The 15,793-nt window shown below is 40.3% G+C and overlaps 1 protein-coding gene across 5 annotated transcripts in view; it reads right to left on the reverse strand.

Moving 5' to 3' along the window:
- Positions 1 to 15,793, reverse strand: part of CSGALNACT1 (chondroitin sulfate N-acetylgalactosaminyltransferase 1) — a 365,212-nt gene that overhangs the window by 186,543 nt on the left and 162,876 nt on the right. For 4 of the 5 annotated variants that reach the window (XM_017867278.1, XM_017867277.1, XM_017867275.1 and 1 more), the window contains exon 2: positions 15,487 to 15,581. The gene's annotated coding sequence lies outside the window, so the exon portion shown is untranslated. Of the gene's footprint in view, positions 1 to 15,486; positions 15,582 to 15,707; positions 15,782 to 15,793 lie in introns of those variants that run through there. The other variant, XM_017867276.1, reaches the window with a different exon arrangement.

The raw sequence follows: 15,793 nt of genomic DNA on the forward strand, positions 1-15,793 counted from the left end.
AAGAAGAAGAAGAAGAAGAGGAGGAGGAGGAGGAAGAAGAAGAAAAAGAAGAAGAAGAAAAAGAAGAAGAAGGAGGAGGAGGAGGAGAGGAAGAAGGAGGAGGAGGAGGAGAAGAAGAAGAAGAAGGAGGAGCAGGAGGAAGGTGGAGGAGGAGGAGGTGAAAGAGAAGAAGAAGAAGAAGAAGAAGAAGAAGAAGAAGAAGAAGAAGAAGAAGAAGAAGAAGAAAAAGAAGGAGGAGGAGGAGGAAAAAGAAGAAGAAAGAAGAAGAAAGAAGAAAGAAGAAGAAGAAGAAGAAGAAGAAGAAGAAGAAGAACAACAACAACAACAACAACAACAACAACAACAACAACAACAACAACTTAGACCTCTTCCTAATGTAGTGATTCTCAACCTCTACAACATGTAAGATTCCCTGGGACACTTTTCAAAATCGCAGGTAACTGGCACCACCCCAGACACAGAATCAGAAACTCTGGGGATGGGCTTGAACATCTGTAGAATTTTTTAAAGCTACAAGTCAAAGGGTGAGAAACACTAGCTTAGTCTACGACTGGTAATGAGGTGTAAGTCAGACTTGGAATCAGGTTTTCCCCAAATGCAGCACTCCTCAAAGGCTACTGGGTGGGACATTGTACCTAAGAAGGTTGACAAATGTCCAGCTGGAAATGGATTCTGTGGAGAAGAAGACTGGGAACCCGGAGGTTAAACAAAACATGTCTTTACTTTAGAACTCCCAGAATCTTCCTAGGCTAAGGTACGTTGTACGCTACGAGAGAGGAATCCATTATACAGTATTTTCCCAAACTTATTTGATCACAAAATTCTTCTTTGAAAAATATCTCACAACCCTAGTAGTCTCCAGGAAACACTCCGGGAAACGCTGGTCTCATGTGCTTGTCCTTCAATAACGATTTCAAGAGATTTCCTGGAAGGTCAGTACAGTGCAAACATTCATTTAAAAATGTGTTTGAGTTATTGGCCTTAGGGCTTTGCTGACTGTACACTGCTCTACAGTCAGGGCTGCGGGACCGAAAACAGCAATCACTGCAAACTGACTCCATTCGCAGACGCATTACGATCCCCTGGGATGCTTTTCAAAATTGCAGGTAACTGGCACCGCCCAAGACACACAGAATCAGAAAATCTGGGGATGGGCTTGGGCATCTGTAGTTTTTTTAAAGCTCTAAATCAAAGGCTCAGACACACTGGCTTAGTCTACGACCGGCAGTGAGGTGTAAATCAAACTTGGAATCAAATTTTCCCCAAATGCAGCGCTTCTCAAAAGCTACTGGGTGGGGCCATTGTTCCTAAGTTGAGAAACGTCATGGGTGGTGAGGATGCTGTGTCCCATCCTCCCCCACCTCGAATGGGGCTCCAAACAGCTCAATCCTTTTCTAACTTGGTCCGAATATAAACAAACCTAAGTCATCACCAATAACTATCAAGTTGTGAATGAATATGGGACTGTGTACACAACACTGAATTTCCTGGAAAAATATCACCAGATCTTTTCACGTTCTTAGCAATACCACAAACCTGTAAGTACCTTACTACATACAGAGGCCCTCTATGATGTTATTCTACTATTAACAGCTAGTGGCAAGGGCATAAATACTCCTGCATTACAAGAGAAACCAGTACTCTCCAAGTTAGGGGGCCTGGAATGCCACAGTTATCAAAGTGGAAGGCTTTCTTCTCGTTGTTTCTCCTTTGGGGAGTCAGAATTTTAAACTCTCAACACAAGTAATAAACTTCCAGCTATGATGGGTTTCATATTTGTGATACCTTTGTGATCAGCATTACAAATATACAACAACAGGCCAGGCATGGTGGCTCACGCCTGTAATCCCAGGGCTTTGGGAAGCTGAGGCGGGCACATCACTTGAGCTCATGAGTTGGAGACCTGTCTGGGCAACATGGCGAAACCCCGTCTCGACAAAAAATACGTAAGTTAGTTGGGGGCGGTGACTCATATCTATAGTCCCAGCTACTTGGGAGGTTGAGGCAGAAGAATTGCTTCAGTATGGGGTGGGCAGGTAGTTTCCAGTAAGCAGAAATCACACCATTACACTCCAGCCTGAGTGACAAGAGTGAAACTCTGTCCCCCCACTCCCCCCAAAAAAAGTTATATATATATATATATATACACACACACATACACACGTATATACATATATATGCATATATACACACCAATGAAAAATGCCATAGGCAAGGTATTCAATTGACAATGACAAAGTTATTAGTATCATATTAATATTCCTAATTTCATATTCTAGCCAGTGAGAAGAACTCATTACAAATATGATTTTTTTCTGTAGAGTGTTGATTCCAAGTAACTTATGAAATAAGTTCATCTAAGCAAACTCAGAAAGAAATCAGTGATTTATATCCTATACAAATACTGATTTCCTAAATGTAAACATCACTTGTGAGCATTGCCCATAAATTACAGCATGCTCATGCACTCAATTGACAAATTTACTGAGGTCCTCTTATGCACCAGGCAGTAGTATTTCAGGAGTTGGAAATACAGCAGTGAACAAGAGATAAGAACCCCTGCCTTCATGAAGCTTTCATTCTAGATCTAGGAATCCAAATAAATGTCAAATTAATTGGATGTTCGTCATTTCAATTTTCTTGCAAGTTTGGTACTGAAAGAAATTATTTCAGCTGCTCTGTGCATGACATGAGTTCAAGACAGAAGACAGGGGTGCCAGGAGGCAGAGGAACCAGATCCTAGCTGTACTTCTATATACTACCTTAGCTCATCTTTTCATGTCTGAGTCTCAGTTTCCTCATTTTTTCATTAAGTGCAGAATTGGAGCCTGACGCATTATTCAATGCATAGTATTTGAGGGGTGTTTGAAAATGTGTGGGAGTGGGGAAGCCTTCTGGTTGACACAATCACTGAGTGGGCCCAGGAATTATGAATGTCCTTTATGTCACAGGACAAGCCTATACTGGGGTCACGGAGCTCTTGAGAGCCAAGATCGGCTGACTCTGTTCGCAGTCCTTTCCCAGATGACATGCTATTCCATTCTTTCTAGGATTGTCTAGGGTATTATGTTCCCTGATTTCCGTTCATTTGCAATAGGTTGGGTAAAGCAGCGGAGGTTTCTTTGATGGGAAAACCATCTGCCAACATCCTCTCCTCTGAAAACCTCAGACTAGGTAAAGCAGGCAGCTTCTAGTTATCATTCTAAAGCTACTTAAATTTTCCAAATGTCCCCCAATTCCTTTTAGGAAAGTTTTTTGTTGTTGTTGTTTGCTTGTTTTTGAGATGGAGACTTGCTCTGTCACCCAGGTTGGGGTGCACTGGCATGATCTTAGCTCACAGCAACCTCCATCTCCCAGGTTCAAGCAATTATCCTGCCTCAGCTTCCTGAGTAGCTGGTACTACAGGCATGTACCACCACACCTGGCTAATTTTTGTATTTTTAGTAGAGACAGAGTTTAATCATGTTGGCCAAGCGTGTATTGATCCCTCTCTTTGTCTCTCTCAACAGTGACATCTCTCTCTTTAGAGTTATTCAACCCCTAATCTGCCATTAAGACACATATTTGGGTGGCTGCAGGCGACAGGACTGCAAAACGTCCCCAGAAAGATTCTTTTACCTAAACTAATGATTAGTAAACTGTGCACTGAGGTGCCCCGGGGCATCAAAGGGAATTCACAGAGGCACCTTGGAATATTTTAATTTTGTAGCATAATGTAGTAATAATACACATCTATTGGAAATGATACAATCAACGTTAGATTGAGCAACATTCCTTTTGGCGATATCATATCTTTGCCCAACCACCCTTTTAGTGGTTTCTGTAATGAATGCAATTGCTGCACAAAATGAGGTGGTGTCTAATCTGATTCCAAGATTGAGACATCGCACAGTGCTCAAGAAATGCACACATTCCACTGTTAATTGTGGTCGAAAGTGAGATCAAACTATTATTTTTTCCAATTTATTGTGTTATTTTCTCAAACAGCTTCTAAGTCATTAGGACATAAATACTCATAGCTGATAGACCTAACTACTTTTCTTTTTTTTTTTTTTTTTTTGGAGATGGAGTCTCGCTCTATCACCCAGGCCAGAGTGTAGTGGTGTGATCTCAGCTAACTGCAACTTCCACCTCCTGGGTTCAAGTGATGCTCCTGCTTCAGCCTCTCATGTAGCTGGGATTACAGGTGCCTGCCACCACATCAGGCTAATTTTTTGTATTTTTAGTAGAGATGGGCTTTCACTACATTGGCCAGGCTGGTTTTGAACTTGTGATCTCAAGTGATCTGCCCGACTCAGCCTTCCAAAGTGCTAGGATTACAGGTGTGAGCCACTATGCCTAGCCCTAACTACTTAATTTTTAATTTTCAGCCATAAGGTATTTCCTTTGTTTGAGGGATATTGGTAAAATTAATGAGATGCTAATGGCACCATGAACTAAGAACATTGAAGAATCTCTCAACTACACCTCTTGGTCAATCTCCAAAATAGGGCAGAGAATAGGAAGGGTTGTTTTTCACAGAGGTGATATTTAGAAGAAGAGATCAGGACCTGGACCCACCTCCTCATGAAGCCACAGCAGCAGCAAGAGCTGGATTGGTCTCACTACTTGACTGATAGGGATCAAAAATAAGCATCTAGGCAGGGTGGAATGGCTCAAACCTGTAATCCAGCACTCTGGGAGGCTGAGGCAGGAGGATCGCTTGAGTTTCAGACAAGCTTGGACAACATAGTGAGATCCCTCTCCATACAAAAAATAATAAATATAAAAATAAAATAATATAAAGGGATAAAAGCAACTCTTATTAGTTTTAGGGAGAAAATAGTAGCTATATAGTATTTTTAAAAACCTGCCATCACCTTAACTGCATCATCAAAATTAACATTGTCAATGAGGAACAGATGTAATACCTTGATAAGAACACATCATTTAGGTAGAATTCCTGTTCAGAAGGTATAACCTGAATCCAATTACAAGAATCACTCATCTAACCCAAAACCAGAAATTGGCTTTAAAAGAAAAAAAAAAAAAAAGATTGTGTACTTCAAAACATTCTCACAAAAGATAAAGAAAGGCCATGAAAATGCTTCAGGTTCAGGAACACAGAGACATCGCAACTAAACACAATCCCTGATGTCAGTACTAGAGGGGAAAATACCTTAAAGGACATTAAGTCAATTTACAAAACCAGGACCCAGTACATTAGGCAAATTCAAACAAATGTTAAGTGTACTGATGTTGATACTTGCACTTTTGTTATGTAAGAAAATATCTTTATTCTTAGGAAATATACTACTTAGCAGGAAAGGGCTGTCATGTATACACTTATTCTCAAATGGTTCAGATAAAATAGTATATATTTATGTATGTATATGTACGAGGGGGAAGAAAGATACAAATAGCATGGATAAAAAGCAAATGGGCAGGTTATAGTGGCCCATGCCTGTAGTCCCGGCATTCCAGGACTCCGAGGCAAGTGGATCACTTGAGCCCAGGAGTTTGAGACCAGCCTGTGCACCATGGCAAAACCCAGTCTCTACAAAAGATAGAAAAAACTTAGGCAGATGTAGTGGTATACACCTGCAGTCCCAGCTACTTAGGAGGCTAGGGTGGGAGGATCTCATGGGCCTCCGAGGCAGAGGCCGCAGTGAGTCAAGATCACATCACTGCACCACTACACTCCAGCATGGGGGCCAAAGACAGTCTTTTGAGACAGACCCTGTCTCAAAGAAAAAACAAAAAAAGGAAATGATTTAATATGTTAACAACAGGTCAATCTAAGTAAAGAACACATAAGCTCTTGGTACTATTCTTATTTTTGCAACTTTCCTATACAGACCGTGCCCCACTTACAATCGTTCAACTTACAATTTTTCTACTTTACATTGGGTTTATCAGGGTATTAAATGCTTTTTGACTAATAATATTTTTGACTTACAATAAGCTTATCCAAATATAACAGCATCATTAAGTCAAAGAGCATCTGTAATCTGGAATTATTTCCAAATATTTTCAGTAAGTAAAGGTATATGTAGCACTTTGGGGTACAAGAAGCTAACTGCTTCAGTAACTAAACAGGATGCCTGCACCACAGCTAAAGAATGTATGATATGTTTCAGAAATACATGGGCTTAATGACAGGAAGTTCACTGTCAATCAATAGTGTGACGGTACCAAAGCACATAAACCTAAGTTCTCAGTCATCAGCCTGCTGAAGACTAAGCAATAAGTAATGTGCAGAAACAGTGAAAGGAACTGAAGATACCAAACTTCAATGAAAATATATAGGGACCTTACTGCTAAGGTTCACCATATGGAAGTGAAGTCTGCATCATTTTGTGGTCCTCCCGGGTCATCACAACAACTAGGCTCCTCAAATGACTCTGTTCTGTAGCTGGAGTGGAGCCTGGGACCTAGTTGCTCTCAAGAGCCCCAGAAGATAGCTGCAGATGGCCCACAGACTACACTAGGGCCACAGGTTCTAGCTGACCCTTTGCATGCTGGGAAGCCCCAGATCCCACTAATCTACTTTTTTTTTTTTTTTTTTTTTTGAGACAGAGTCTCGCTCTGTCGCCCAGGCTGGAGTGCAGTGGCTGGATCTCAGCTCACTGCAAGCTCCGCCTCCCGGGTTCACGCCGTTCTCCTGTCTCAGCCTCCCAAGTAGCTGGGACTACAAGCGCCCAACACCACGCCCGGCCAATTTTTTTTGTATTTTCAGTAGAGACAGGGTTTCGCCGTGTGAGCCAGGATGTTCTCGATCTCCCAACCTCGTGATCCGCCCGCCTCGGCCTCCCAAAGTGCTGGGATTACAGGCTTGAGCCACCGCACCCGGCCCAGTGATTTATTTTGAGCAAGTCTGTAGATTTCTTTGCAGGGTATCAGTAACATCAGGAAGGGTGGTTTTCATCTTAAATCAAATGAGCTGAAGACTCACTCAGTACAGAGAAAAAGCTCCTTGAGGTTAAAGGACACTATGCAGCTCCTCTCAGTCTGCCCAGAAAATTCCTACACATGCTCCAAGAATTCTGCTCAAGCATCACTTTTTGGGACTGATTCCTACATTCCTTCCCTCCAGGCTGGATGACAGCCCACTTACTGCTCCACGAGCCCATCTGTCTCAAGTCCCTTCTCAACCTTGTGCATGAAACTGTTAACTTCCTTCCCTGTCTCTCCCTCTAGGCTGCTTCATGAAGGAAGGAGAAAGACTGGAATGGTGACTTGGAGACAGAATATCAGAACTCAGCTGGGGACATCATGAATTAAAGGTGCTTGTGGAATATGCCGTGAAGATGGTTAGGAGTGTGCATCTCTGGGGAGTGGTTTGAGCTGAGGGTACAAATTTGAAATTCGCAGTTTGGATAAAAGTTCACCACTTAGACCAGAAGAAACTGCACAGGTGAAAGAGAATGAAAAGAACAGAAAAACATGGACTGCTAGAGAACATCAATACTTAAGGCATGGAAAAGGAGATAATGAAGAAACAGCCAGCGGTGTTTTCTACCAGAGCTTATTCTCACAATATAAAAATAAGTCAAGGGAAGTGAGAGTCGCAAGGACAGTGGTCAAAGTGTCAAATGTTGGAGAGAAATCAAGGAACACATAGTATGTATAATCTGGCACTAAACACTAAAAATAAGACTTAAAATACGTGGTATCAAATTACAGTTAGATGAACAATAGCACTGAGACTCAAACACACAACAAGGACCTCAAAGGAAGAAAAGTTAGGTGACATTTACCAAAGAAAGAACTCAAGCTGCCCACATGCAATTAGTTACTCCACACCCAGGTACCGTGTTCATTCCAACTTCATTCCAACATTTCCAAGACTATAGGTAGGAGTTTTATTTCACTTTGCTGCAAAATATATATGCATATCATATATAATGTATATACGATACATATGCATATTATATATAATGTATATGATATGTGCATATTATATAATGTATATATGATATATATGCACATTGTATAATGTATATATAATACACATATTATATAATGTATACATGATACACATATTATATAATGTACATAATGTATACACACATATTAATGTATATATGCACATATGCAAAATATACACATATAATGTATATATACACATCATATATGTACAATGTATATAATATATACATATATTTTATATGTTGCATATATTATATATTATATAATGTACATATACATATATACATTATATATTATATATACATATATAGAAGTCAAATTTTATAAATTATGTGATGGTATTTTCTTTCATTTTTTTTTGAGACAGAGTTTTTCTCTTGTCTCCCAGGCTGGAGTGCAATGGCGTGCTCTCCGCTCACTGCAACCTCCACCTCCCAGGTTAAAGCGATTCTCCTGCCTCAGCCTCCCAAGTAGTTGGGATTACAGGCACCCGCCACCACACCTGGCTAATTTTTTTTATTTTTAGTAGAGACGGGGTTTCACCATGTCGGTCAGGCTGGTCTCGAACTCCTGACCTCAGGTGATCCACCCACCTCAGCCTCCCAAAGTGCAGGGATTATAGGCGTGAGCCACCACACCCAGACTTTAATTTTAATTTAATCTCTTTTCCTACTGTCAGGACCTTTACTACTTTTATATACCTACCCTCCAGGCTTGGCATAAGGTTGGCTAGTCACATGTGTTATAAAGTTAGAAAACACATTTGATGATACAAGTAGCCCCGTCTGCAAGTTTTTATCATACATGAGATTTTGGTTCTGCAGGCTCCCCATCAATTCTGTGGGACATTCTTCCAATAGATTCCCTTCCTGCTTAAGTGAGCCTCATTGATTTCTGTTTCTTGCACCTAAGGATCCTAAATAAAAACCAACATTTATTTTACTAATAAAATTTTAAAAATTAACTATCATTAATTTTATTAACCATCCCATTTTAAATTTCATTAAGAAAAAAAGGCTAGACCCTCAAAGTAAAGGTTATCCCTTTAGAGTGAATATTAGCTCTTTGAAAACAACACGCTATTTTGCTCATTTCTCTGTGGATGACAGACTTTCACCAGAGACTGGATTCCAATCCAAGAATTGGTACTTGGTAACCACAAAACACATTTAAAGTCCAACACGTAGTAACAAGTCTCAATATATGTTTGTGAGTTCAAAACACACAACTCTTTATTAAAACATTTAAGGGTAAACATTAATATTTCTAATTACCATTTATTTTAAGAACTTAAATATTATTTTGATTAAAAAAATAAAGTATCAGCTTGGATCAGATATTTGCCTAGTGGAAGAAATGAATTTTGTTTTCTCTGGGGGACTTGACTATGTGATCATATTTGTAATGTTAAAAAAAAAAAAAATCTAACCAGGCATGGTGGCTCACACCTGTAATCCTAACACTTTGGGAGTCCAAGGCAGGACCCCTGTTTCAAAAACAAAAATTTAAGTAACAATTGAACTGTTTGCAGAGGTTATAATTCTTTCCTTTGTGTATGCTCCATTCTAATTTTCACTCCCTCTCTTATTCCAGACTTCTCTACACAACTCCATCAGATTCTTACCTCCCTTTCTCATTTTCATTTAATACATTCCTAGGCTGCCGTGATTCAAGTTCCTTTTTTTTTTTTTTTTTTTTTTTGAGACAGGGTCTCACTCTGTCGCCCAGGCTATAGTGCAGTGGTGCAGTCTCAGCTCACTACAGTCTCAACCTTTCTGGCTCAAGGGATCCCCCCACTCTAGCCTCCCAGGTAGCTGTGACTTACAGGCACGTGCCACCACACCCAGCTAATTTTTAAAAATATTTTTATAGAGACAGGGGTTTCGTCATGTTGTCTCGGTTGGTCTTGGACTCCTGGGCTCAAACACTTTGCCTGCCTTGGCCTCCCAGAGTGTTGAGATTATAGGTGTGAGACACTGTGTCCAGCCCCATTTTCAGTTCTTCAGGAAAGATATCACATTGTGGGTCAGAAACTGAGTGAAAAGAGAGATACTTCCTAGGCATCAGATGAACAGTCTGAAATTACGTTCTTTCAAACACCAGTGTGATAGTCACAGTTTTAGAGTCATGATTTTCCACAAGAAACGACTGTTAATGTGATGAGGGGGAAAACGAAAAAGCCTAAAGCAGTTGGCTTCTTATGAATAATCAGAGTAAACCCTGGAGTGTGTCATGCCCTCTGCTTGTGACAGAACAAATATTTCTGCCCTTAATCATAAAAGTAATTTTTAAGTATCATACAAGTATTTCTGATGAGCAAAAAGATCCTATTCTCTTTACTGAAGAAAAACAAGTGAGACAGTGAGTAATTCTGAATCATATTTTAACTGCAAATATAGGCAAAAACTTTAAAAAAAGAAAGATAACAAGGTCTAAAATTAAGTTCCAAAGATCTTACCACTGTAAATACATTTTTTCATACATAACACATTTTGGAATAAAAGTGATTTAAAATCTAAGCAAAGGAAAATAAAGCTCAAACCATGAAGTCTAAAAGCCAAATTCCTTTCAATTATTTTACTTTTAAAGGATATTTATAAAATAGATACTTTGACTTTTTAATCGTAAAATTCATGTAACGCAATTTACCATCTTAACCATTTTTAAGTATACAGTCCAGTAGCATTAAATAGTCAGTTTCCTAGTGCTAAATTCATTCACTATTATGCAACCAAACTTCAAATCTTTTTCATCTTGCATAACTGTAACTCTGTACCCATTAAACAAGTGCCCATTCTTGCCTCCCACAGCCCCTGACAGCTCTCATTCTATTTTCTGTCTCTATGAATGTGACCACTCTAAGGACCGCATATTAGTGGAATCACACAGTATTTGTCATATTCATGACTGGCTAATTTCATAAAGCATCATGTCTCAAACTGCATCCATATTTTAGTATGTGTCAGAATTTCCTTTTTGAGGCTGAAAAATATTCCATTGTATGGATATACATATTGCATTTTGTATGTCCATTCATCTGTTAATGGATATTGGGTTGGGGCTGCCTCTGTCTACCCTCTTTCACTTTTTTGGGGGGAGGAGGTCTCGCTGTGTCCCCCAAGCTAGAGTGCAGCAATGTGATCATAACTCACTGCAGACTCAGCCTCCTGGGCTCAAGCAGTCCTCCCGCCTCTCCAAGTAGCTGGGACTACAGACACGAGCCACCATGCCTGGCTAATTTTATTTATTTATTTATTTTTGTACAGATGGGGTCTTCTCACTATGTTCCCCAGGCTGGCCTTGAACTCCTGAGCTCAAGTGATCCTTCCACCTCGCCTCCCAAAGTGTTCGGATTACAGGTGTGAGCCGCACCACCCAGCCTTCACTTATTTTTAAACAATTAATTTAACTAAGCCGGCAAAGTGCTGGAGTCTGATCCCTTGCCTCCAAGGCAGCAGAGAAAATACAGATGTTAAAAGGAAGTAAGGGAAAGTTTGGTACACCATCAAGTGTGCAGCAAATGATGATACTAACATTGCTAGCTTCTGAGGAGGGTTTTCAGACACCAGCAACTCCTTCAAACCTTTGTTTGTGAATATGAGTAGGTACATACATATGCTAGATGCTAAAAATGCAGAGACCATGCCAACTTTGAGGGCCAGATGGCCAAAGGACAAACACCTAACCAGTAAATAATTATAAACAGTAGGGAAAATAAGGCAATAGAGAGAGGCGCTCAATGGCCCAGCTCCATCCCAGGCTGGGGCTCAGCAAAGGTTCCCCCCTTGCCTGCCTCCCAAGCTGAGCCTTGGGCAAGGAGCAAGAGTCTGGAGGGTCAAGAGGAGGGGGAAGGCACTGCAGATATGGGACAGCAGAATAAGACATGGAGGAGAGAAGGTGAAGCTCAGGCTTGGAGGTAGAACCCAACTCAATGAAAAAGGAATCCCAATCGCAGAGCTCAAAAGAGAATGGGAAAGAGAAGCAACAAGATCTGATTAAGGATCGATCAACAAGAAGAAACGAAAACCTGCTGGAAGGCATAAATCACCGGATACCTACTCCTGTGCCAGTATGAACCTCCTGGAGTAGCCTCGTCTGCAAAAAACCAATGGTGGCCTAGGCGTATAAATTAAAATTGAAGCAGTGAAAGGTGACAGTGATTAAAAGCTCACACACTTTATGGCACTCCTCATTCCACTCAGTGAAAATATTTTAAAAGTCTAAAACACATCCAGAAGAAGGCCACGTTATAAAATACAAACTGTTACTTTTCTCTGGCTTTTCAAATAGGAGCAACTTGCCCAGTTAGTACATTATAGTTTTATATTATTATTTACTTATAACATCTGCTTCCTTCCAAAAAACGATTGCATCAGCTACTGTTTTATGTTATTTGCCAGTCATGCTTCACAGACTAGCGGAACTGCAAAGGGCCTATAAGGTTATGTGTCTACAAACAGTTTTTAGCCCCCACATGCTCCAGGAGGAGCTGGATCACCAAAATGGGAAAGGAAAGTTCTGCGCCCTGCTCAGGGGTGAGTTCAGGAGACCACTGTGCAAACAATGATGACAATGCAATGACACGTGCCCACAAGTAGAATGTGGGTCATGCTAGAGGAGTAAGTGGAGGCATCTTCAGATAGGAGACATCCCTTTATTCACTTTCGCCTTCATTCACTCGCTCATTCATTCTTTTGTTTGGTGCCTCATAAGAGCCAGGCACTGTTCCTCAGGCTAGAGTTGTCTATACAGGAACATTTCACCATAGGAATTACCATTGAGGTGAGGTTTGAAGCTCCGTGGTCAGCGATGAGAAGAAAGTATGCTAGGTAGAAAGACTGTGGAGACCAACACAGGTTCAAGGAGTGACAGCTGGAGAGGAGTGAGCTGGAGAAGGGCCAGAGGTGGGAGACAGGAACAGGTGGAGCCAAGAGCACAGGTCGGGGAGGCGGAGCAAGGAGAGCTAGCGTCAAGCGAGGGGGAGCACAGAGAGCCCACAGCACATCTTTTCCTTGATAGGAGGAAAGGAATTAAGGATGTGGAAATGAAGTTGCATTTCGTGGTAGGGAGAGGCAGGAAATATATCAGTGAGCAGTGACAAGATACGAGGTAGCCGTAAAAATGGTGACCAGAGGCCAGGTGTGGTGGCTCACACCTGTAATCCTAGCACTTTGGGAGGTCGAGGAGAGGAAGGAAAGAAAGAAAGAAAGAGAAGCAAGGAAGGAAGGAGGGGAGGAGGGAAGGAAGAAAGAGAGGAAGAAAGAGAGAAAGAAAGAAAAGAAAGAAAAGAAATAAAGAGAGAAAGAGTAGTCCAAAGCTGATTAAGGTCTACTTGGGCAAATGCTAAGTTATAGGATGTTTCCGCTCTAAAGTTAAAGCTACCTGAGTAGCAGGACAGGGAACACTTGGGGAGCAGATGGGCAGGGCTGTCCAGCATAGGCTGGATTGTGTGGTAGTCACAATGCTGTTGAATCCCAGTACAGAGACCAGGGGTGTTGCCAGGGAGCTGAGATGCCCTGGCCTGGGAAGCCCTTGTTTTCCTCGAACTGCTCCTGACTTTTATAGGTTCAGGGCTTGAACATCCTTCAGCAGCAGAACGTCACCAGACTTGAAAGAAACCAATGTGCACATTGAGAAGACAGCAAATGTGTTGTTTCCTTTCTCTTTGGGCAGATAGACCTACCCCATACCAGGGCATGCTTGGCGATCACAGGATCCCAGCAAGGGGAGTTAATTGTTCCATTCAAACATTTAGTAGCACTAGGCCATAAGTTTTGCAATAGGGATAGCCTTGTATGTTAAACATGTCCTTCATAGAGCTTGTTCTACCATGGTTGCTTCTTGGTCAATTGCTGCTCACCATTTATTTGTTTATTTATTTATTTGTTTGTTTGTTTGTTTGTTTTTGAGACAGAGTTTGCTCTTGCCTAGGCTGGAGTGCAGTGGTGTGATCTTGGCTCACTGCAACTTCTACCTCCCCGGTTCAAGCAATTCTTCTGCCTCAGCCTCCCTAGTAGCTGGAATTACAGGTATGCACCACCATGCCTGGCTAATTTTTGTATTTATACTAGAGATGGGGTTTCACCATATTGCAGGGTGGTCTCGAACTCCTGACCTGGTGATCTGCCCGCTTTGGTCTCTCAAAGTGCTAGGATTATAGGAGTGAGCCACCGCACCCGGCCTCCTTCTCTATTTTGTAGTTTACTGTGACTGTTTTCTGGTATTATCTCAAGGTCTTACTTATTATGGTCTCCATGGTGTTGTAATGACATTGTTCTCTTTTACATCATCCAAGTAATTCTCAAAAATATTAAACATCACAAGGCCCAAGATTAAGACAGTGCCATACGCCCTTCAAGTTGACCCTGAATTACTTAAGTCTCTTAACCACTTGACTTTCTACTTAGAAAAGGATTTGGGAGGACTTCTCCTTCAGTTATTTTTGTTTGTATTATTAACTTTCAGCCAAGGTTGTGTTTTATTTTTTCTATTGTTAGTAACTGAAATACAGTCCTTTATGAAACTCCACACACACCCTCACTTAAGTACAAGGCAGTTCACTGATGCAAAACCAAATCATTAACTACTTTGACTTCCATTATTTTATCTTAATAGTGTGATAAAAGTTAAAAAAAAAAAAAAAAGCAAAACCATCAAACAAACCTCTATAGACGTTTGTTAAATGAAGAAGAAAAGTGAAGGGGGCTTTCTGAAGATATGTATATGCCGAGTGCAGCTTACCTATTTTCATTTTATGCCTATTGAATCAGTTCTAGAAAAAAAAAAAGACTCCTCTGCTGAAGCTAGGAAGCATATATACAGCTTCCTGTTTCATACCATTGCATGTCAACATTAATGATATTTTGAAGTACTTGTTTTATTTTGTATTTTTTAAGTTTAGTCTTGTCAGATGTAATAAAATATCTTATTGCATAGAAACTCAAAATTACTGGTTACAAGAGCAGAACCAAAACAACATTCCAGAGATTTTCATTTGTCCCCAGACGAAAACCAAGCTGACAATCCATAAGGGTACTATTCTCAAAGAGTTCTAGACAGTGTCCCTCTAAGACATCGTAAGTCAGAAAGAAAGCTCATTCTTCAATTTCCAAAATCATGGTATTTAAATAATTATATTGCAGCAAAGTCAAAATTAGAGTACCTGTTTGATGATAGGGTGACTATTTTAAAAAGCTCAATATTCTGTCCCAATTTCCAGTGGGAGAACAAACATTCCTACATAAGTGAACTTTTTCAAAAAGATGTAGCTCTTCCAGCTCTATGATTGGTTTAAGTCACTTGCCACTCTGAGAAGAGATAAATTCTTAAAAAGTTGGCAAAGTTAGATGTAGATGTAGATGTTACAGCCTTTAAAAAGTGAATGAAAAGGATTCAATGGAGTCAAGTAATTGTATTATTTTGGAAGAAGTATCATTATCTTGAAGTAATAACTTGTTACTCAACAAACTATTGAAAGTAAAATGAAATTTCATACATTTCAAACATATCCAGAATATTGAACACAAAGCAGACCATGCAAAGGTTTGTTTCTTGAGTGAAAAAACATTCACTTACCTGGGGGTTTAAGAAGGGAAGGTTAGGAGGTAGCTACATCATTCCTCCTCTAGGTCCAAATTACCTTGGCGTGTCTCCTTAAAATAGGAAGCCACCTAAAATAAAATAAAAACAGAAGGCAACCCTTGTAAATTTCCATGTCTTAAATGTATGTGATATTACAAAATGGGAAAATTTTAAATCACTTAGTATATAAAATACAATTCATCTGAAAGTATTACCCCAAAAAGCAGGATGGTATTTGTTCTGTGTTTCAATGAATAAAATGCAAACTATTTGTCAAAAAAAAAAAAAAAAAAAAAAAAAA

This window comes from Rhinopithecus bieti, unplaced genomic scaffold, assembly GCF_001698545.2.
Source record: "Rhinopithecus bieti isolate Rb0 unplaced genomic scaffold, ASM169854v2 scaffold_2888, whole genome shotgun sequence".
In the NCBI taxonomy this organism is placed as follows: Eukaryota; Metazoa; Chordata; class Mammalia; order Primates; family Cercopithecidae; genus Rhinopithecus; species Rhinopithecus bieti.